Here is a 25,185-nt window from a genome sequence, read left to right as displayed (position 1 = left end):
AGGAGAATTCTGCAGAAGATTTTTCTGGGGATGGAAAGGAATGTAGTTCCTCACCAGATGTTACAGCTGCAGCGGTTCCCTTCTGATCTTGTTGGGCTTAAGCTATTTTGACATTCCCTTCTGGACTAAATAAAATTCCAGATAAAATATCAAAGCTGGAATAAGAGGATCAATAGAGCATACTGCACCCTTCTTTGATGCGAGTGCCTGTAGACTCTGTCAGTTAGCATTAAAGGAAGAAAGTGAAGCGGACCTACGATTGCATAAAACATAACTTGAAAAAATGCACAGACCCATTCGATCTGTTGATCTGAATTAGCCCTTTCCCTGAGGTAAAGCCAAAAAGTTAAATTTAATGTTTGGTAAAGGATATTCTTTAAAGTCCTTCCTGCTGTTTTAGCCAGTTTATCCAGTGGTTAACTGGACAAAATGGACTAACAAGATGCCAGGTTCAATCATCAGCCTGTGGTGAACCAGCTGATCTCAGGAAAAGGATAGATAGGGATATTACAGATTGTTCTCTGTTGGATATGTACATATGGACAGGATGAGGGCTATGTTGCAACTTAAGTTGAAGCAATAATCTACTTTCATCCTGATAACTCTCAGCAATGTTAGATGCTGTTTGCTCTCTTGCAGCTGGACCTAATTATGTCCAGGACCATCTCCTCCATCAGGTTCAGGAGATGAAGGCGTGCCTGTTCTTTACTGGTTTGGCTCGACTCTTTACTATTGTGGGAAACCAGTCTTTGAGAGAGGACAGAATATCAGTTATTGTACCACAATGTGTTTTGTGGTGTGCCAGCCACAGATTAATAGCCAGATGTCAGTGGAAACAGCAGTAGATGGTATCATTGGAAAAGGTGTGAAGGTAGGTGAATGTTAGGCCTAGAACTTGAGTATTGGAACACCAGGTTAAAGTCCAACAGGTTTGTTTCAAATCACTAGCTTTCGGAGCACTGGATTTGAAACATACCTGTTGAAGTTTAACCTGATGTTGTAAGACTTCTTATTGTGCTCACCCCAGTCCAACGCCGGCATCTCCACATCTTGAGTATTAGAGAATATGGCTGGCTGAGTGATGGGGATTGAACAATGCAATATTTCAACGGTACAGAGGGTATAAGATTGGGCGACACAGTAGCACAGTGCTTAGCACTGTTGCTTCACAGCTCCAGGGTCCCAGATTCGATTCCTGGCTTGGGTCACTGTCTATGCGGAGTCTGCACGTTCTCCCCGTGTCTGCATTCGGGACTCCCAGAGTCCCGAAAGAAGTGCTTGTTAAATGAATTGACATTCTGAATTCTCCCTCCGTGTATCGGAGTGTGAGGATTTTCACAGTAACCTCATTGCAGTGTTAACGTAAGACTATTTGTGGCAATAGTAAAGATATATAAAGATATAATGTGTGGGTGGAGCTGGGCTGTCTGTCAGCTTACTTTTGTTTTAGGCTGTTTACTGCAGAGTGTGTATTAGTTTTGGTTTCAGTGTTGGAGCTGAAGCCAGACAGAGCAAGTGTACTGTTGATCTCTCTGCCATGAAAAGACATTTGATCATTTGGTGAATTCAGAATTATAAATGTTCTCCGTAGTGAATGTAAGCCTAATGTGCTTCTGTTAAAAGGTGTTTCTTTTGTCTCTAGATGTTGTTTGGGAAATTCTTAAGGATTACTTAGTGTTATATTCTTTGGGGGCTGTATTTGGATTGATGGTTGCTAAAATGTTCACTGTATGTTTTAAAAAGGTTAACTTGAGTTCATAGAATAAACATTGTTTTCCTTTCAAAAAATACTTCACCATTTCTGCTGTACCACACCTGTAGAGTGGGCCATGTGCTCCCCGTGCCACAATGTATTAAAAGTTGTGGGTCAGTTGAACTCAATGATACACTTTGGGGTTCTCTAAACCCTGGCCCATAACAGTGGGGAGAATCCCCCCAAGGCCCAAAAAAACGGCAAAATGTTGGTGAATTGCAGAGTGAATCTGCAGCCTCTGAGAAACATCCTGCCAAACGTGCCCGAAAGCGGACTTAGTTTCAAGTCCGTTGAATCACTTTCTATATTTATGTCTACATTCGATTTGAATGAGTGAATGGAGAGAAATGCAACCATCAAACTCAAATACAATACCTAAATCAATTAATGCATGATCAGTAGGTGGTGTCAATTCCTGATTTACTTATCTTTTTTAAAAAAACTTTCCAATTAAGGGGCAATTTAGCGTGGCCAATCAACATATCCTGCATATCTTTGGGTTGTGGGGGTGACACCCATGCAGACACGGGTAGAATCGGGGCCCTCAGCGCCGTGATGACATCTCTTCTTAAATTTTGATACATAAACAAGACTGGAGATTGTGAAAATAAAATGCAGGAAGTAATCAGTCAAAAGGCAAAATTGGTTTCCATCCGACTTTAAAAAGTTTGCATATTAAATCAAAACGCTTGAGTGATTGCTATCACATTGTCTATTATTTACATCTTCGATTTCAAAATAAAGTCCTCCGCCTGTGCTTTGCGAACATTTCATAAATTGTTTATGCGTGTAGTTCAAGTTCAATTTCTTACTCAAAGGACTTGATATATTTCTTTTATTCTTTTCAATCATGTTTATAAACTGGAAATCATTTTTATTTGTTGAAATAGTAAACAACGTACAGAATATATTGCACATATATATTTGCACAACTTAAGATTTGAAAAAAATTATCTCAAAACAGTCAAAAGAATCATATCAAATGACGTGACCTTTAGCGGAGAACACATGCGAATGTACTATTTTCTTATTCTAAGAATTGGCATGGTTTTTATATTAACTCTATATACTTGAGGAACGGTTTTCTATCAACTGCTCTGTGTTTCCTCATATGTGATGGATATATTTATCAATGGGAGACATTTTATGTAGGTATAATAATATAATAATAATAATCATTATTATTGACACAAGTAGGCTTACATTAATGCAGCAATTAAGTTATTGTGAAAATTCCCTAGTCGCCACACTCCGGCACCTGTTCAGGTGCACTGAGGGAGAATTCAGAATGTCCAAGTTACCGAACAGCACGTTACGAAACCGGAGCACCCGGAGGAAACCCACGCAGACACGGAGAGAGCATGCAGACTCCTCACAGACAGTGACCCAGCAGGGAATCAAACCTGTGACCCTGCCACTGTGAAGCCACAGTGCGAACCACTGTGCTACCGTGCCACCCATGTATTTTGATCTCTAGTTACGTCATCAGTTAAAAAGGTCCTAATTGTTGAGGAAGCTTCAGTCCGGGATGAACAAAGCCTTTACTAATATGATTCTGATCTTCAGATTCCCCGACACATGCACCGCTAAAATGAAACAATTAAAGACCAATCCATAACATCCCTAACATTGTCTCAGAAATGACAAATTATGGTTCATGTAGCTTCTGTAAAGGTTCACCGCTCACAGCTGAGAACAAAGAGGGGCAACATGGTAGCACAGTGGTTAGCACAGTTGCGTCACAGCTCCAGGGTCCCAGGTTCGATTCCCGGCTTGGGTCACTGTCTGTGCGGAGTCTGCATGTTCTCCCCATTTCTGCGTGGGTTTCCTCCGGGTGCTCTGGTTTCCTCTCACAGTCCAAAGATGTGCAGGTTAGGTGGATTGGCCATGATAAATTGCCCTTAGTGTCCAAAAAGCTTAGCTGGGGTTACTGGGATAGGGTGGGCTGAAGTAGGGTGCTCTTTATTTTTAAAAAATAAATTTAGAGTACCCAATTATTTTTACCAATTAAGGGGCAATTTAGCGCGGCCAATCAATCTAACTGGCACATCTTTGGGTTGTGGGGGCGAAACCCACGCAGACACGGGGAGAATGTGCAAACCCCTCACAGACAGTGACCCTAGGCCGGGATTCGAACCCGGGTCCTCAGTGCCGTAGGCAGCAATGCTAACCACTGTGCCACCGTGCTGCCCGTAGGGTGCTCTTTCTAAGAGCCGGTGCAGACTCAATGGGCCAAATGGCCTCCTTCTGCAGTGTAAATTCTATGATTCTATGATATGTACAACCTTTGGGAGTCAATGATAGAGATAGTATTCATGAATTGCTCACAGCGGAAGTGAATGAATAATTTTGCAGCTGACTGTCAGCAATGTAGAGAGGCTTGCTTAAACCTTGAGGGTGACTACACCATCCTGAAAGTTGGCTGAAAACATTACCTTTTGGACCGCATTTTATAGACATTACAAATACTCCAATGCACCCCTGTCAATCACAACTGTAAACGCTATGTAATTCAATATAATACTTTACATTAAACGTTTGCCAAATATCCCTTGTTGATTATCATAGAATTTACAATGCAGAAGGAGGCCATTCGGCCTATCGAGTCCGCACCGGCTCCTGGAAAGAGCACCCTACCCAAGGTCAACATCTCCACCCTATCCCCATAACCCAGTAACCCCACCCAACATTATGGGCAATTTTGGACACTAAGGGCAATTTATCATGGCCAATCCACCTAACCTGCACATCTTTGTGACTGTGGGAGGAAACTGGAGCACCCGAAGGAAACCCACGCACACACGGGGAGGATGAGCAGACTCCGCACAGACAGTGACCCAAGCCGGAATCGAACCTGGGACCCTGGAGCTGTGAAGCGATTGTGCTATCCACAATGCTACCGTGCTGTTTAGAATGATCCAGTGGGCTAGACAGCTGGTTTGTGACACAGAACAAGGCCAGCAGCATGGGTTCAATTCCCATACCAGCTGAGAATTCTGAATTCTCCCTCGGTGTACCCGAACAGGCACCGGAATGTGGCGGCTGGGGGCCTCATTGCAGTGTTAAAGTAAGCCAACTTGTGACAATAAAGGTTATTTGTTTTTATTTTTATTAAGCAATAAGTCAAATGTTGCAGGCATCTTCACTGTAACTGGCAAAGCCACGCCTGTTGTTAAATATATGGTCGCAGGAATGTACAAAACCCATTAACAGCTTCCACGACGAATCAAAATTTTCACCTGCGGGTTTTGTCTGTCATCTGGGTATTAATATTCAAACCTGTAAACATAACTGGCGGTAAGTTTGAAAAACAATGTTTCTTTCTTTCTGTTTATCCAATTTATATTGTGAATTGCCCAACATTAATCTCAAAGTGAAATTGTTTGATGTGAAGATGTCTGAAACCTATACACGCAGGTTACTCTTTCAATGTAGAATTGATGAATACATAGAATGAAGAATTGATAGAAGCATTCTATTTGATTAAATAACGGATCACTTGCAAACATATCACAAGGTAAATAGTAATTATTCTTTTGAATATATATATTGTGAACAGCTCTCAGTCTCTAGAGAAATAGAAAATATTAAGTTTCGTCAACTACATTAGATTGGTATCATTTGATTGTGCAAACGTATTTCACACATTGTCACACACAATTTCTTCTGAACGTTTTGCAATTGAGTGAACATGGATGTGTGTGTTTCGTCCAGTGTCGGGGTGAATTTGGCACACCCATTCTAGCAGGTAGAGAGGATATTAAAGGTGGGATTCTCCCGAATCGGCACAATGGTCCGCGCCGACGTAAAAAATAGTGCAAACCACTCCGGCGTCGAACCGACTGGAAGTAGCGGAATTCTCTGCACCTCTGGTGGGGCTAGGCCAGTGGCAGAGGAATTGGCTCCACACCAGCCAGTGCCAAAGGGACTGAGCGAGTTAGCGCATGCGCAGAACCACCGGCGTGGGCCGGCGCGGAAGGAAGAAGTACCCCCGCGGCTCAGGCCAGCCCACAGATTGGTCGGCCCCGATCGCGGACCAGGCCACCGTGGGGCCAGGCCACCGTGGGGTTTCCCCCCCCCCCCCGGGATCGGATCCCCCACGCACCCCCCGAGGACCGCAGCAGCCAACTTACCTGCCAGGTCCCGCCATGCGGGACCATGTCCAATCCTCGCCGGCGGGACTGGCCAGAAGCCGATGGCCGCTCGGCCCATTAGGGCCCAGAGGATTGCCGGCGGGGGCCGTTACCAACGGCCCCCATCCGGCGTGGCATTATCCCCGCCCCCGCTGACAACCGCCGCCGGAGAATATGGAAGCCAGCATCGGAGCGGCGGGGCGGGATTTACCCCCACCACGGGGATTCTCCGACCCGGTGGGGGGCAGAAGAATCCCGCCCTAAAGGTCTTGATATGTTATGTTCTTTACAGAGTATGGTTGAATTTACTGTTTACACACACACATGGAGAAATGACCTGCTTAGCTCTGCAGAGGTGACTGAGGAGGACTGTCCTGTTTCTTCCTGCTTGTTGTCTGTCTCTGTTAAAACACACAACACGATTTAACTAAACGGGAACCAACTCCCACAGCGAGCACGTTTAGACACATGTTTCCTGGTGCGAGAAACACAATGTTATAAAACACAACTTGCACTTGATAAGGGGCCTCGACAGGTAACGTGCAGCTTCTGCACGTCGCCCCATTTTGTACACAGAGGAGCTCTGTTCGCTGGAACTCCTGAGTGCAGTGAAAGATCAGAATGTCATTCCTAAATGGCGTTCTTATGTCCAAGGCCCCAAAGTGACCCCCGAATCCCCCAAGCCCCAATGCAATATGGGAGGGTCCCCCCCACCCCCTGCATCCCCGCAACACCCAAGCAGGGCATCCCCAGCCAGATTGTACCCGTGCAAAAAAGACCAGCTTGGCACCTTGCCAGTACCATTCTGGCACCCTGGCAGTGGCCCTGTCAGCTGATAGTGCCAGGGTACAAGTGGTAACTACCAGGGTGCCAGACTAGCTGTTCCAGAGGACCCAGGTAGCACCAGGGCACCACCCTGCCCAAAGGGAATGGACCTGGGGCCTCTGATCCCATGAGTGTTGTTCCGTCTGGTCCCCACTGTGGAGTACTGAATGGCATGCGCCCAATGCCTCTGAGGTGAAAGAGATTGATCCCATGTTTCAGGTAAATCAGGAATCTTCACATTCAAATGAGACGAGGTGTCTCGCTCTAATATGTTGATTTGCTAAAAAGTGATCCCGCCCACAACATGGGTGGCACGGTAGCACAGTGGCTAGCACTGTTGCTTCACAACGCCAAGGTCCCAGGTTTGATTCCCAGCTTGGGCCACTGTCTGTGCGGAGTCTGCACGTTCTCCCCATGTCTGCGTGGTTTTCCTTCGGATCCTCCGGTTTCCTCCCACAAGTCCAAAAAGACGTGCGGTTAGGTAATTTAGACATTCTGAATTCCCCTCGGTGTGCCCAAACAGTGTGGTGACTCGGGGCTTTTCACAGTAATTGCAGTGTAGTGTAAGCCTACTTGGGACAATAAAGATTATTATTATTATTATGGGCAGGATTTACATGGTAACGTCTCATGTGATCGTGTTAGATCTTGTGAGGTGTTGCGAGCCCCTCTTATCGGCCGCACTGCTCATTTTCTATGTGGGAGAGAGGAAATAGGCATATCTTGCATCGACAGTTCGTTTTGCTTTAACCACAGAAATATTTTGAAACATGTTGGGGGATAACTCAACAGATGGTTTTTAGGTGTTTCGTGGGTTGGAGCTGGCTTTGGGGAAAGTTTTCATTGTCTTTACAAATGCTGTGATCTAAAATCCAGCCTTCTGCATCTTTCATGGCTTCTTTTCAAGGTTTGTGTGTGAAGTGAGCCTTGACACCTCTTCAGGTTCGAAATTCCCTGGACCCTCAGGACAGGTTCGTCAGTAGAATCCATGTTGGGATTTTCCCGTAAATTGTCACTTTACAGAATCCACAATCTGTTGATCAGTATCTTTTGATGTATTTTTTAAAAACAATACAGGTCTCCCCTGAAACGTTCAATATCCATAGCTAGTTAATGAAGTTGTCGTCCATTTTCATGACACAGTATTGCTGTTCCCTGCCCTATTAATCCACCACTGCCAGTGGCCCGTACTGCTGAAGCCTATCCTGAGATGGTGCAGCCAAAATCAGGGCAATTATGTCACATCTCTGGAAGGAATCCGACAAGGAAATCTGAATTATACTCATCAGAATCTCCACCTTGTCTGTTGCAGCCATTGTGGTTTCACGTCATAAATTTGGCAAGAGTACTTATTACACATTAAAGGTTATGTGTAACGGTGCAGATATGATATTTGTTTATTCTCGTCCATGTACTGCCCCCTCTGCAACTTCATCAAAAAAGCTTTAGTACATGGAATACACCCAATTTTGCTTCACTGCCATCTCTTTCAATACCTCTACTATTGGTAAATCATAATAATAATCTTTATCAGTGTAACAAGTAGGCTTACATTAACACTGCAATAAAGTTTCTGTGAAAATCCCCCAGCCGGCCCTTTCCGGCGCCTGTTCGGGTACACGGGGTGAATTCAGAATGTCCAATTCACCTAACAATACGTCTTTCGTGATATGTGGGAGGAAACCGGAGTACCCGGAGGAAATTCACGCAGACACGGGGAGAACGTGCAGACTCCGCCCAGAGAGTGATCCAAACCGGGAATCGAACCTGGTTACCTGATGCTGCAAAGTCACAGTGCTAACCATTATGCTACCATACCATCAACTGAGACATGAAGTCGAGGCTCTCAACCGTGGTCGCTACAGACTGTGCCATGCCTTGGACACCACCAATAAGACACGGACACCATGCTCCAGGTTTTCCACTGCTGTTGCCAGCCTAGCAGTGTTGGCCTCAGTGCCAAGCAATCCCGTCACTATTGCCTGCACCCAAAGGTTTTGGGACTCCTCCTATTGGGCATACAATTGCTGGAATTTTGCTGGCACTCACTCCTGAATCTCACGGCTCTAGCCTATCATCTGATTCACCTCTGTGAGAACCTTGGCCAGAGGGTTAACATCTGACTGGAAAGCAGCTGAGTCCTGGGATCCAGGTAATCTCCGACTGCTAACTCTCTTGGATGTTCCTGCCTCCACCTGATGTGCATCAGCAGTTGTGTGATGCTCACCAGATTATGCCCCAGAAACCTGTCCACTAATGTCACTCACCGAGATGTGTGTCTCTGCGCTGGCGGAAGATGTGGGTGATAGCTATGATGCATCCCTGGGGGTCTCCTCGGAGCGCTGCTTAATTTAATGGAACATCAGCAACTCACTTGTGAAACATCATCTGGGTGAATAGAACATAGAACATTACAGCGCAGTACTGGCCCTCAGGCCCTCGATGTTGCGCCGACCTGTGATCCGCACCTCTATGGCATAGGCCAACTTCGCTGTCAGTCACTGCTCTCTCCTTGGACAACCTCACAATCTCCAGGGCCCGTTTTCAAAGGGGGCGATGCCCCTTTTCTCGGTGATTTCCCCCCCCCCCCCCCCATCTTCGCCTTTCCCTCATTATTGATTGTTTTTAGGAACAAGCTTGAAGATCAGATGTATGAAGGGTGCAAGGTGTCAGCCAATAGGTTGGGGGGAGGGAGGGTGGAAGGTGGAGTTAATGCCAAGAGAGAGGTGGTATCTTGCCCTTGCAGGTCATGGAGGTCATTCATCTTCTTCAGACATTGGATTATCATGCATTATTATGCATGCCAGCAGAAGACCATAAGACATAGGAGCAGAATTAGGCCACTTGGCCCATCGAGTCTGCTCCGCCATTCAATCATGGCTAATATTTACTGATCCCCATTCTCTTGCCTTCTCCCCATAACCCCTGATCCCCTTATTAATCAAAAACCTATCTATCTCTGCCTTAAAGACACTCAGTGATTTGGACGCCACAGCCTTCTGCGGTAAAAAGTTCCACAGTTTCACCACCCTCTGGCTGAAGAAGTTCCTCCTCATCTCAATTTTAAAGGATCGCAATGACAGCCGCTGCCAATGCCTCTCAGGCTGCATTGCTGACCCTGCTGCTGGTCCTCAGACCCACTCAGGGGAACAGGCTTCTCCACCTCTCATCCACTACATTGAGAAGCCTGACCAGGTCGGCCCCCAATGTGAGGAGCAGGTCTGCACACTGCCATCCTCGTCTCTTGACTGGGAGTGAGTGGTGAGGGAACATTTAAATGCAGCTCCCCCTTGCTGGCGGCGAGCTGCTGAATGTCAAATCGGGCGAATCAGGCCGCCAGGAAGCCAGTAATAGCAGTATCTCGTCGGGGCCCATTAATGGGACTACGTGCAGTTGATCACAGGCTGCGATTTTGCCAACACCTCACCAAATTTCCCCAAAATGACACTTTGAAAATGTTCAACTAAACCATGGCCATTATATCCATGGCACCACGCATTTGTGTGGAACCATTTCCTTCGCAACCCCTCAATAGTTCTCATTGCTGATATGGAGAAAGTGATGAGCATAAATGTGATTGTGAGCGTTGCAAGGTTCATGACTCACCAGCCCTATCAGTTTACAATTGCATTGTCAGGATGATATCGAGGCGATATTGGTGAAGGTGTTTGTGTTGCTGTGCCAAAAGGCAGTGACCAGGACATGCAGATTCCAATGATGGAGGGACTGAAAATTAGGCATATTCTTTAACTTGTCTGCTGGAGCAATACTCCGGCCACCACAATAAAGGTATCAGTGCAAAGTGTGCACGAGACACAGTTAATCCTGGATTCAGTGTCATAAAAGGTTCCACAACTTACCGCGTTCTGGCAAAGTGTGTTGTTTACCACATGCACATAGGTCCAAGTGGACAACAAAGAAAAGTACAATACAAGTGCAGGCCCTTCGACCCTCCAAGCCTGTGCCAACTATGCTGTCTAAACTAAAACCTTCTACACCGCCAGGTTCCGTATACCTCTATTCCCAGCCTAATCATATATTTGTCAAGGCACCCCTTAAATATCACTATCGTACCTGCTTCCATCATTTCCTCTGGCTGCGGGTTCCAGGCACCCACTACCCTCTGAGCAAAATACTTCCCTCGCACACCTCCTCTAACCTTTGCCCCTCACACGTTAAATCTATGTCCCCTAGTAATTAACTCTTCCACACTGGAAAAAAGCTTCTGACTGTCCACTCTGCCCATGCTCCTCATAATTTTGTAGAAGGTTCACATCTGCATGCAGTAGCTAAGACAAGACACCTGGCACACATCTCTGCTTATGTAGGTGTACACAATACAGACATAAATGAGCGCTGTGATGTACAGAGACATTAAAGAGGACTCTACCTGCATGCACTATATATTAGGCTAACATAAATTCATGTTGGCTTTGCAGTCAAAGTGGGTCCAAAACATCAGTGAGGTGACCCGAGCTGGGGGTGGGTCAGTAAGGCTGCAGATGATTTGTTCTGTGGAGCAGCATGCCTGTCCAGCTGGCTGGCGCTAATCGTGAATCACCTGTAGCAGTAAGAAAGGCAATGATAAATTAACGTGGAAAATGGTGGTAATGATCAAGGTCATAATCAATTAATCAGATACTTGACTCCAATATAAAATGGAATCAAGGGTTTAAAGATAGCTAATCAGCATTTCTGCTGAGATATAAGGCAAATGTGATTCATGTTACCATGGAGATGAGTTTTGGAACTGGCAGGGTCTATAGTGAGCCATTATCGCATTAGACTGCAGAGTTTTTCTGAGATAACCTGAAACTTGTGGACAGGTGCAAGAATCTGAGACAGAGAAAAAAAGAAAAGTAGAAAAAAATAGTCCTGCCCCTCCATCAGTGAAAATGCCAGCCCTGTCATCATGCAAAATGCAAACATGAGCTCACACTCAGATTAAAGAAACAGAGTTTATTGTGAGTTAAATGAGACTGGAAGATTCTCTCAGCTTGAGAGATGAATCTCTAACATATCAGTTAGTTCAGGAATTGGCAATTATCCGGCTAGAAAAGCAAAAAGGAAGGAATCCATTGGGAGCTGAAAATAGCTCGGGATTGGTTCCTGAACAATGAAGTGTCCAATTAAGGACTAGAGTAAAGTATAACAATGGAAGGCAATTTCTGTTTTTAAAAAAATTAACTGGGCAATATCTTCTGTAGTTTAGAATATACGTTGCCCAATCAATAGTGTATAGACAAGTTGCTTTTAATTTGTTTCCGACAGTAAAAGTCTTGAAACTCGAAATCTTATTATGTGATCCTTCCATTCTGCCACTGAAAATTCACATAGCTTAGATTATTGGTCTCCCTGGGGATCATAATATGAATAAAAATGATCATTCACCCTGAAGTACAGTGGGAGTGGAATTTCAATACATGGATGGTATGAAGGCCATAGAGCAACTGGAGATAAACAATCGCCAATACCAATATATGGTTAATCTCAGTTGTTCTGCTTGGTAAGGAAAGATAATGATGGTAGACACTGGAAAGAGTTTTTCTTGTTCTACTGGCTGCAGTTGATTAGTGGAGCAGGAACAGAAAAAGAAAAAGCTTATTCTGATTCTAAGGCACATTATAAATATTGCTCAAAGTGTAAACTAATCTAAATGCGTACCTTTAATTTCAACAATGTTTTTTAAAAAATGAAGAGAAGCTCAAAGAATTTACATCAAAGGACAAGTTAAATACAAGCTAGCAGTTGATGATTATTGACAACTCTTCAGTAACTTTGACAATGAAAGTAAATAGCCTGACTAAAATGCAACTTTCCGATTTAACACATTTCGTAGCTTCTGTTTATTCTTGAATGAGGATTTGTAAAACTTCTATCCATATCTCTTCAGAAACAAAACCTATCATATGTTAGAGTGCATCCTCTGAAATAATTGCTTGACATGTCTCCTGTGGCTATTTCTTCACGAAACAGTCTCTGCGATGGTAATCCTGTCTTGTCATTTGGATCAGCAGAAAGTCGTATGGACATGTATCACCCATAAATTCTACACAATCTCCTGTTCCAAATACCAAAGTTTTTTTGCGAACAGAATGTTGCTGCAACCAAGAACTTGTGCACCCTCGCCCTTCGTCCCCGAGTATGTCTGCAAAATGCCAGTCACACTTTGAGTGGAATTGGGTACAAGGAGTCCACAGCTACAGCTCCACAAAATTGAGTTTCAGCAGTTCTTGCATGCTGAACTTGCAAATTTCTGGTTTCAGATAAATTTAAATTATGATAATCAGTAATTATGACCAAACATTGTGTGCTGAATCCAGATGTTTGTACAGGCTTCTCTTATTAACACTGTACCCTTTAGCACCTGTTTCCAGTCTTTGATTAAAAGAACCTTATGTATGTTTATTTTATGTTAAGCTACAGCAGAAAGCATAATCATGTCAGAAACCTCAACTACTTCCTTTCTGAGCACATTAAGTATTCCCATATATTCTCAGATCACCACCTGTGAGTGTTTACAGATGTTTTCACATGAAATTGTATTTTCATACAGCTTTCATCCGTGTTTGCACAACCTTTAGCCTTTAACATATTCTAATATGTACCTATCAAAACAATCCATCCTTAATAGTTCTTCAGATCTAAGGAAGCCATTTCCTAATGGACATCTGTTATATTCTTACAAATCCCTGAGGAATCCATGAAGGGTTCCACTATGATCATTTCAAACAGCAAGAGTGTTTTTAAGTTACCTTTTGTTAATATGCTCCCAGGAGGTATAAATATAAAATACTGAGCATATTTCTTCTCAATCATAAGCTCTGAATATAACTGTAAAATGCTTTATGATAGTCTCAACTTTTTAATTCTTAATCATTGGGTCAGCACCATTTATGGGATTAAATACTGAAATGAGACTGTTAGCAGTGTCCATGGCAACAATTCAACAAATTACCCAGTTAAACTTCATAGCACATAAACTTTGAAAATTATGCACACCAAATGTCTTCATAGAATTATTCTTTGAATTGAACTAATATTGCTGTTAACTCCTTAATCACCACAATCATTGCCATTGACAGCAAAGACAGCTACGGTCTTATTTAATCACTCCATTAAATGTGCCTGAAATAGCAATCTCGATACATTTTTGTTCTTCAGGCTTCAAATGGAATAAAGGCTTGGCATCATCCAGGATGTCAAAATTGGTTTGACTGACTCTTGACATAACCTTTTCAAAGAGTTGCTTTGATCACTGCAATGGATTTAATTCAACTTCAAGAATTGCTGAGCAAAAAAAAAAACATTTAGTTGGATGATTCCGAATTTGTTGCTACCCATTGGAATATATTTATATCCAGGTCAAGATTCAGTGAAATTTGCTTCCAGCACTAATAATAAGTAGAAATCTTCCAATGACCATATGTTGTCAGTATCATACAAATATATGACTTTTAAAAATCTCATCAGTGGCTTTAGAAAGGTTAACAAATAAATGTCAGGTTATTGGCGGATACATTGCATGTTTTCCACCCAGGCACATGTAACTGGTATGACCTACATAAGACAACATCTGTCAGTACTCAACAATTTTAATTTGCCTTGAATAGTTTTGATATTAAGAGATTCAGCTTAAAATGTATCTGTAAATTGCAACATGCTTGTATTGTGAAGTCCACAACATGATATTTTATTGTCCTTTTTAAGTATTACATAATGATTGTGTTCTCTTTGTTGTACTGCAACCCATTACTTTTCTTTGATGTGATTGGATTGAACCATTCTCAGACTTCCAGAAAGCAAAATTCTCATTATTAACAGTTGATTCTTTAATGTTTAGCTGTGCTTGGTGTAAGCAATTTTAATTGGGGTGATTTGATTTGATCCCATTAAATAAGGAAATATCTGACAGATTATGAAAGTAACAGTGATTACACAGCAAATTATGGGGGTGCACAAAAGGAAATAAGCAATAGCCACATTAATTAAGTGAGAAATCATTAGCCCAGTACCATAAATGATTTTTGAAAAATTGGTACCATTTATAACATTAACTGGGCGGGGTGGGGACGGAATTCTCCAGCTGCGTTGTGCCTGGTGTAAATCCAGCGATGTCGGGAGAATTGCGGGAGAGCCCCATTCTCTCAGGCTGCTCCAGCTAGACGGATCAGTCACCCACCCAAAAAGGGGCAAGAACCTGATCGCAACTCATTTGCATTCATTTTAATCTCATTAGCGAGATTAAGGTTGAATGCAGTGGCCTCCCGGTATTCACCTCCATCGCTCCCAAGCAGGAAGCGAAGGCTTTGGACAGGGCGAAGCGGAGGTTTACAGGATGTTGCCTGGTGTGGAGGGTGTTAGCTTTGCGGGGAGGCTGAATAGACTCAGACTTTTCATCACGGCTGGTCCCTAAAAGCGGGGACCAAAGGCGGGATCTTCCGACCCTCCGACAGGCCGGAGAATCGCTGTGGGGAGGCATGAATCCTGCCCCGCTGCCCCAATGCTGGCTGCCGGATTCTCCGGCATCGGTTTTTCAGCGGGGGTGGGAATCACGCCGCGCCAGTCAGGGGCCGTTAGCACCGCCACCCCCCCCCGGCGATTCTCCGGCCCGCGATGGGCCGGGTGGCCGCCTGTTTTCGGCGGGTCCCACTGCCGTGAAATACACCAGGCACTTACCGGCGGAACCTTACTCTGCAGGCGGCCTGCTGAGTCCTCGGGGGGGGGGGGGGGGGGGGGGGCATGGGTTATCTGGCCTCAGGGGTTGCCCCCACCATGACCTGGCCCCCGATCAGGGCCCACCGATCGCGGGCGGGCCTGTGCCGTGTGGGCACTCTTTCCTTCCCTCCACACCGACCGCTGTAACGGTTCGCTATGGCTCGTGCGGAGAACCCTCCTGCGCATGTGCTGGGATCACGCCAGCACATGCTGGCACTCCCGTGTATGCGCCAACTTGCGCCGACCGGCGAAGGCCCTTCGCCGCCAGTTGGCGCGGTGCCAACCCCGCCAGCACCTGCCTAGCCCCTGAAGGTGCGGAGGATTCCGCATCTACAAGACGGCCCGACACCGGAGTGGTTCACGCCGCTCCTCGGCGCCATTACGGCCCGTCCCGCTGGTTAGGGAAGAATCCCAGTCCAGTTGCCAGGGACAAGGGGTGGAGCAAAGGGGTGATTACCCTCTCTACATTTGCTGAGTGGGGTTATTTGGGTGTGGTTGGGTCAGGGAAGGGGGACGGGACTTGGGCTGGGCTTGAAAAGCTTAAGTTAGGGATGTTTACTGTGATGGGAGTTGAGTGTCAAGTCTCCCCAGCATGTCAATATCAAATATCTGTCAGATGAAGGTAATGTGTTGGAAGCTTTTGAACTGCTTTTTTTTTCATAGAATTTACAGTGCAGAAGGAGGCCATTCGGCCCATCGAATCTGCACTGGCTCTTGGAAAGAGCACCCTACCCAAGGCCAACACCTCAACCCTATCCCCATAACCCAGTAACCCCACCCAACAGTAAGGGCAATTTTGTACACTAAGGGCAATTTATCATGGCCAATCCACCTAACCTGCACATCTTTGGACTGTGGGAGGAAACCGGAGCACCCGGTGGAAACCCACACACACACGGGGAGGACGTGCAGACTCCACACAGACAGTGGCCCAAGCCGGAATCGAACCTGGGACCCTGGAGCTGTGAAGCGTTTGTGCTATCCACAATGCTACCGTACTGCCCCAATTACGTTCAATTTCATTCCCCTTTAACTTTTTCAAGCCTCTGGCTTGAGAAGGCTAAAAGATTTGAACTGCATTTTTTTCATTCAATTTCACAGCCCATAACCTTTTACAAGCCTGTTGATTGACATTTCCAGGCTATTTCAAAGGTGTGGTCATCTTTGGTTATTTTTGCTGTTCTTCACGGTCCAGTAACTCTGATGTGCCTCCTCTTTTCAGCTGGTGTTGTTTCTAACTATAGTTTTTCTTTGTTCTGCAGAGCTTCCTAGAAAGAGGTGTTGTTTCTACCACAGTTTTTTTTCCCAAGAGGCTGCTTCTTTGTTCTGAAGTGCTTCCTGGAAAGACCAGGTACTCTGTCTGACTTTTTTCAGCTGCCGTTTCCTCTGTTCTGAAGTCTTTCCTGGAAAATCCGGTAACCAGACACTGCCCCAATACCCTGGTACTGGAAACCTGGCATTGCCAACCTGGCAGGTTGCCACTGTCAGGGTGCCAGGGGAGAGTGCCAGGTTGGCACTGCCAAGAGGTGGGGCCTGAATAGGGAGGGACCTGAATGGGGGAGGGGGAAGAACTTTTGGCAAACCCTTAGCAAGGATGTGAAGGCTTTGGAGAGGGTGAAGTGGAGGTTTACAGGATGTTGCCTGGTGTGGAGGGTGTTAGCTATGCGGGGAGGCTGAATAGACTCAGACTTTTCATTGGAACGATGGAGGTTGAAGTGCGACTGATAGATGTCTACAAGATTATGAGAGGCATGAATAGAGTGGATGGGCAGGCACTCATCCCTAGGGTGGAGGGGTCAGTTACCAGGGGGGCGCAGATTTAAGTTCAGTGGGGCAAAGTTTAGAGGAGATGTGTGATGCAGGCTTTTTTACACAGACAGTGGTGAGTGCCTGGAACACATTGCCGGGGAGGTTGTGGAAGCAGATACATTAACAACGTTCAAAAGGCATCTCGACAAATACATGGATACGATGGGTGTAGAGAAATCTGGCACGAGGAAGTGCTACGGGTTTTGGCCAAGGGTGGCATCATGACCGGTACAGGTTTGGAGGGCTGAAGGACCTGTTCCTGTGCTGTATTATTCTTTCCGGTAAGAAGTCTTACAAAACCAGGTTAAAGTCCAACAGGTTTGTTTGGAATCACTAGATTTCGGAACACAGATCCTTCATCAGACAAGTGAGTCACCTGATGAAGGAGCTGCGCTCCGAAAGCTAGTGATTCCAAACAAACCTGTTGGACTTTAACCTGGTGTTGTAAGACTTCTTACTGTGCCCACCTCAGTGCAATGGCGGCATCTCCGTATTCTTTGTTCAAACCCATAGCAGCGTGTTGTTCAGTTGGGTGGGAGGTCTTGCTTATAATTAGGGGGGGGGGGGGATGTGGGAAGCCTTGCCAATGATTAGGGGAGAGACCTTGTCAGTGACTGGGGGAGGGTGGGGATGAGTCTGTAGTGCTATTCTGAGATTGTGGCACCCTTCAAGGATCTGACTTTGCTTACTTCTTCAGGTCCCACTGTGCGAATCAACCCTGGCTCCAAAAAAAACATCCTGAATATAGGTGGATTATGATCTGGATCACACCAATCCACTCGGCGGGAACTGTACCTTGTTTGCACATTTTATACCTTTTGGGCGAGAATTCCGCAATGGGTATTCTATTGGCATATTCTGCTACGTTCTGTTTCAACAAAAGTTTTGCAAACATTTTTTTTCAAAATAAATTAATTGTGATTAAAAAAAAAGTATTACCACTCATTGGCCGAAGCAACATGCTCTGAAAATGGGAGCAATATGTGTATCGGTCAATGTCTTACTGGGCGCGAAGACATTGGGTCACGTTCCTGGTGTCGTTTTGCCAGTCTGGGCTAATATGGTTAGCGGGTGGGTCTGGAAATCAGGAGCTTGTCTGCACTCTGCAAATTGAAGGAAACAATCCAGTTGTGCTTGTTAAACAAGTAATCAACTGGCGTTATGTATGTAGGATTGAATAAAGGATTTTTAGAGTGGGATTCACACCAGCCATATTTCCTGTTTATTCATCTTGGCTGTTCAGCGTTCTTTGGCCATTGGAAGTGCTTTGTGGAAGTAGTCGATCTATACTAACTGAAATTTAAAAACCTGAGACCTAATTAAATCAGTGAATATATCTCCACATGACATCTCCCACCCTTCAAAATAGGAGCTCCGTCTAGTGTTCAATACATCATATCCTATCACTGATTCAGCAGGAGACCCTGGCACCTATGCATAACATACAGATACTTGAGCTCTCCTAAATACACCTACCAGTGCTGCTAACCTAAACACCAACCTCTTGCTGTCACTACATGGCTCTGGCTACTCAGTTATGGCAGGCACATCACCCAAACATAGCACAACACAGTTACTAACATTGTACCTTAAATCTTACAGGCACAAAATAGAGGGCATAGGGCAGAACTGGCAGAAGCTCATCAGAAGCTGCTTGTCTATATCATGTCCCGGTTGCAATCGGTCCTGTGGCTTCCAACATTGCTAAGCCATTAAGGGGCAGGACGGTAGCATGGTGGTTAGCATAAATGCTTCACAGCTCCAGGGTCCCAGGTTCGATTCCCGGCTGGGTCACTGTCTGTGCGGAGTCTGCACGTCCTCCCCGTGTGTGCGTGGGTTTCTTCCGGGTGCTCCGGTTTCCTCCCACAGTCCAAAGATGTGCGGGTTAGGTGGATTGGCCATGCTAAATTGCCCTTAGTGTCCTAAAAAAGTAAGGTTAAAGGGGGGTTGTTGGGTTACGGGTATAGGGTGGATACGTGGGTTTGAGTAGGGTGATCATTTCTCGGCACAACATCGAGGGCCGAAGGGCCTGTTCTGTGCTGTACTGTTCTATCTATTATAAGGATGACAGTATGTCCCTTATGCCCCATCTCAAGGGGCTGGTTTAGCTCACCAGGCTAAATCGCTGGCTTTTGAAAGCAGACCAAGCAGGCCAGCAGCACGGTTCGATTCCCGTACCAGCCTCCACAGACAGGCGCCAGAATGTGGCGACTAGGGGCTTTTCACAGTAACTTAATTGAAGCCTACTCGTGACAATAAGCGATTTTCAATTCCTAGCTCAACTTTATCCTACTACATGGCATGATGATCAATCTGGTGTCCCCATGGACTACTTGTTCCCCACTGCACCTCTACTTCTTCCATACCACCTTTCCTGTCTGAGTTTCTGCTTTTGGTCACCCACAAACTGCCGCATGTACGAACACAGTGTTCCCAGGAGGACAGCAACAGCATTGTTGCCCAGTGACTTGACTGACACTCACAGCCACCAGTTCAGACACTGGTGTTGTATGTTATTTGGAGGCTGGAAGGATTTTAAAATGATCTGGGCAGGAGAAGCTTGCATCTCCACATACTGTTGCCAACTCCAATGAGCAACTTTCCTCTCCCAATTATAATAATAATGATCTTTATTGTCACAAGTAAGTATGTAGGTATGGAAGTAGGCTTCCATTAACACTGCAATGAAATAACTGTGAAAGCCCCTAGTCGCCCCTTATAGCTGGGGGAGGCTTGGTTGCTCTTGGTGGTGATGCCGAGTTTCTCCAAGAAGTTTTGCAACACCAGGTTAAAGTCCAACGGGTTTGTTTCAAACACTAGCTTTCGGAGCACTGCTCCTTCCTCAGGTGAATGAAGAGGTATGTTCCAGAAACATATATATAGACAAATTCAAAGATGCAAGACAATGCTCAGAATGCGAGCATTTGCAGGTAATTAAATCTTTACAGATCCAAAGATGGGGTAACCCCAGGTTAAAGAGGTGTGAATTGTCTCCAGCCAGGACAGTTGGTAGGATTTTGCAAGCCCAGGCCAGATGGTGGAGGATGAATACAATGTGACATGAATCCCAGGTCCGGGTTGAGGCCACACTCATGTGTGTGGAACTTGGCTGTAAGAGACTCTGCTGTTGCACCTCTCTCACACTCCTCAACCACCTCATACGCCAGCTCTACAGCAGACGATGCAACCTGGAAACCAAGATAGAGGCCATATTCTCAACTTGCGCTCAGGACACAGCAGACGAGCTGCGGAACACCGCCAAACAGATGAGACAATGATACTATGCCACCTGTATGCACACTAAGAACAGGAAGCTTGAGAAACGCGGAATCACCACCAGCAGCAACCATGCCTCCCCTAGGAACACAGTAGAAAACAATACACGGAAATCTATTGTCAATTTGTCGGACTACACCCTCCAACCAGACGAAATCAAACTCCTCAGCAGAGGGCTCAATTTCTACACCACCACCAAAATGGACCCCATCAGTCTCGCAGCAGACACGGAGGAATTCATCAGGCGAATGAGGCTCCGGGAATTCTTCCACAGGCCCCAAGAAGCCGACAACGAACCCAAGGGGACTACCAATGAACCGGAACAGCAGACCGAGAGATCTGCTGTGCGACAATTGGAAAGGAAAGAGTCGAATTGGAACCCTCCGGAAGGCCGCTGCCCTAGACTCGACATGTATGCTCAAGTCGTCAGGAGTCGTGTCAATGCCAGATTCATCAGTCGCATTCACAAGACAGCCCCAAACGTCACCCAAGCACAACGCAACGCCATCCGCACTCTCAAGACCAACCGCAACATCGTCATCAAACCAGCAGACAAAGGAGGGGCCACCGTCATACTGAACAGAACGGACTACTGCAAAGAAGTATGCCGACAACTCAACAACCAGGAACACTACAGACAGTTACCCGCAGATCCGACCAAGGAACACATCCGCCAACTCAACAGACTGATCAAGACCCTGGATCCTGACCTTCAGAGCAACCTACGTGCTCTCATCCCACGTACTCCCCGCATTGGAAATCTCTACTGCCTCCTGAAAATACACAAGGCCAACACACCAGGCCGTCCTATCATTTCAGGCAATGGGACCCTGTGTGAGAACCTCTCTGGCTACATCGAGGGCATCTTGAAACCCCCCGTACAAGGTAAGCCCAGCTTCTGGTGCGACACGACGGACCTCCTGCAGAGACTCATTACCCATGGACCAGTTAAACCAGGAACATTCCTCATTCCAATGGACGTCTCGGCACTCTACACCAGCATCCCCCATGACGACGGCATTGCTGCAACAGCCTCAGTACTCAACACCAACAACTGTCAATCTCCAGACGCAATTCTGCAACTCATCCGCTTCATTCTGGATCACAACGTCTTCACCTTCGACAACAAGTTCTTCATCCAGACGCACGGAACAGCCATGGGGACCAAATTTGCACCTCAATTTGCCAACATCGTCATGCACAAATTTGAACAAGATCTCCTCACCGCACAGGACCTTCAACCGACGTTATACACCAGATACATCAATGACATTTTTTTCCTTTGGACCCATGGCGATGAATCATTGAAAGGACTACACGATGACATCAATAAGTCCCATCCCACCATCAGACTCACCATGGACTACTCTCCAAAATCAGTTGCATTCTTGGACACACTCGCCTCCATCAAGGACGGTCACCTAAGCACTTCGCTTTACCGCAAGCCCACGGATAACCTCACAAAGCTCCACTTCTCCAGCTTCCACCCTAAACACATTAAAGAAGCCATCCCCTATGGACAAGCCCTCCATATACACAGGATCTGCTCAGACGAGGAGGAGTGTAACAGACATCTACAGACGCTGAAAGATGCCCTCGTACAAACAGGATATGGCGCTTGACTCATCAATTGACAGTTCCAACGTGCCACAGCAAAAATCACACTGACCTCCTCAGAAGACATACATGGGACACAACCGACAGAGTGCCCTTCGTCGTCCAGTACTTTCCCGGAGCGGAGAAACTACAACATCTTCTTCGCGGCCTTCAGCATATCATCGATGAATATGAACATCTTGCCAAGGTCATCCCCACACCCCCACTACTTCCCTTCAGAGAACCGCGCAACCTCAAACAAACCATTGTTTGCAGTAAACTACCCAGCCTTCAGAACAGCGACCATGACACCACACAACCCTGTCATGGTAATCTGTGCAAGACATGCCAGATCATTGACATGGATACCACCATTACACGTGAGAACACCACCCACCAGGTACGTGGTACTTACTCGTGCGACTCGGCCACGTTTTCTACCTCATACGCTGCAGAAAAGGATGTCCCGAAGCGCGGTACATTGGCGAGACCATGCAGACGCTGCGACAACGAATGAATGGACATGGCGCGACAATCACCAGGCAGGAATGTTCCCTTCCAGTCGGGGAACACTTCAGCAGTCAAGGGCATTCAGCCTCTGATCTCCGGGTAAGCGTTCTCCAAGGCGGCCTTCAGGACACGCGACAACGCAGAATCGCCGAGCAGAAACTTATAGCCAAGTTCCGCACACATGAGTGTGGCCTCAACCGGGACCTGGGATTCATGTCGCATTATATTCATCCCCCACCATCTGGCCTGGGCTTGCAAAATCTTACCAACTGTCCTGGCTTGAGACAATTCACACCTCTTTAACCTGGGGTTACCCCTATCTCTGGATCTGTAAAAATTCAATTACCTGCAAATGCTCGCATTCTGAGCATTGTCTTGCATCTTTGAATTTGTCTATATTTATGTTTCTGGAACATACCTCTTCATTCACCTGAGGAAGGAGCAGTGCTCCGAAAGCTAGTGTGTGAAACAAACCTGTTGGACTTTAACCTGGTGTTGCAAGACTTTGTACTGTGCTCACCCCAATCCAATGCCTGCATCTCCACATCATGGGAGAAAATTGGTAGATCTCAGTGGCAGGGTGGAGATGGATGGTTGGGATGCCAGTGTGGCCTCATTTAATTCCCCTTTTCCATGGAGCCATGGGTGCAAAGGACCACAGCAGGAAATCCTGTGGATAATCTCCCCCTCCATTATGGTGGCCTGACAGTTGTGGCCACGCTTATTTTTGCCATTTTGAATAAAAGCGACTGTACATTTCAAGCAGCACTGTGACAAAGGGTGACAGAGGCAACAAGATGAAGAAAAGGAGGAGCCAAAAAGAATTTCAGAATTCTGGTTGACAGCCTTCAAAAATGTGGATTTGCTCAGCGACACAATTCAGGAGCATGATGAGCCTATCTTAAACAATTTACAAGACTTAGAAGGTGACATTTTCAGATTCTGAACAGCCAATGAGTTTTACTCTGGAGTTTTAGTTTGAGCCAAATGAATATTTCACAAATGAAGCAGTGACAAAAACATACCAGATGGAGTCGCAACCTGATGAGTCAGATTTTTTCTTCTTCAATGGACCAGATATTATAGGATGCACAGGATGCCAGGTCGACTGGAAGAAAGGAAAAAACATCCCAATGAAGACCATTAAAACGAAGCAGAAGTCTCAGTGTTGGCGAACAATTACGAAAACTGTACCAATTGATACTTTCTTCAATTTCTTTTAGTCCTCCTGCAGTTCCAGAGGATGGGGAACTGGATGAAGGTTCCGCGGCAAGACTCGCTGCAGACTTTGAAATTGGTCACTTCTTCCAGGAACACATAACTCCACGAGCAGTGGTTATACTTCTGGGAGAAACTATTACAGATGATGATGATGTTTACGATAACGAAAATTACGATGATGATGATTATGATGAGGAAAGTGAAGAAGTAGATGATGAGCCAGACGAGGAAGACCATGAACGTTTATTTAGTTTATTTGACATTAGTGAAGAGGTGATAACAAGAAGCATCCAATCCATACAGAATGATGAGTGTGAAAGCTCTAAGATGGAGTGTGCAGAGGCTGAAAGTGAGATTTCAACAGCAGACAAATTAGCTGAGAGCAAATCAACTGTGAACAGCCAACTGGCAACTGAAGAAATAATCCCCATTTTGGAGAAATTCGATCCAGAGAAGTACAATGAATTATCCTATGCCCACGGAACGGTTCCTGCAGTGAACTCCCAAGTACTCGAGGCCAGCCCACCAAAATTCTTGCAGCAAGAACAGATAGATACATCTTTGTGCAGTTCTGCAAGTATGTATCATTCTATCAGATAAGGATGAGCCACGAATTGAGACTAAAACACAAAGTGAAGCAGTAATGCCTAATGTTGAGGACATTGATCTAGCTAAGATACCAGAATGTGAGGGTTTGCAGATCATTCCGGAAGTTGCAAACTTGCCTGTAACTTCGAAAGCATCTAAAAGTATGCCGACATTAGATGCCTCACCAGTTGATAGGCATGCAGTACAGTGTTTGAGCGCAAGCACCATGGATCAACCAAAACTCCTCAATCCAACAAAGGCTCTGGAAATAGTCATTATAGCAGAAGATCCAGAGGCAGTTATTTCAGCAAAAGATCTAGAAGCAGCTAATCCAGCAAGGGATCCAGAAACAGCTAATCCCTTGGCCGACACCAGTAACAAGAATGATGCTCCAGGTGCACAGGCAGATGTGTGTGGACTGCCCCAACGTCATGGATGATGCTATTAAAGCTAAGAAGAAAAGGAGAAGGAAAGAGCTGATTTAAAAAAAAAGAAGATATGATAAGAGAAGTGTCAAGGACACAGTCTGTCGACCTGGTAGCAGCCGCAAGAGTGAAAGCACGAGAGTCGGCAATAAGGCCAATATACAAATTCACACACGGAGTAGGAAGCATCATTTCAAAAAGCTGAAAGAGCTGGTAACCCAAAGACCAGACAGAAAACCGATCTTTTGAAAAATGAAACAAGATCACGTATTCGATCAATGCTCAGGAGACCAACACAAAGATGTCGTTATCCTGAAAGACTAAACGTACA

General features: G+C 45.6%; 1 pseudogene; it reads left to right on the top strand.

Moving 5' to 3' along the window:
• Positions 1 to 784: 784 nt before the first annotated feature.
• Positions 785 to 24,441, top strand: LOC119969887 (annotated as a pseudogene).
• The last annotated feature ends 744 nt before the right edge of the window (positions 24,442 to 25,185 follow it).

The sequence above is a fragment of the Scyliorhinus canicula genome, chromosome 8, assembly GCF_902713615.1.
Source record: "Scyliorhinus canicula chromosome 8, sScyCan1.1, whole genome shotgun sequence".
NCBI lineage: Eukaryota > Metazoa > Chordata > Chondrichthyes > Carcharhiniformes > Scyliorhinidae > Scyliorhinus > Scyliorhinus canicula.
This window is presented reverse-complemented; position numbering and strand designations above follow the sequence as displayed.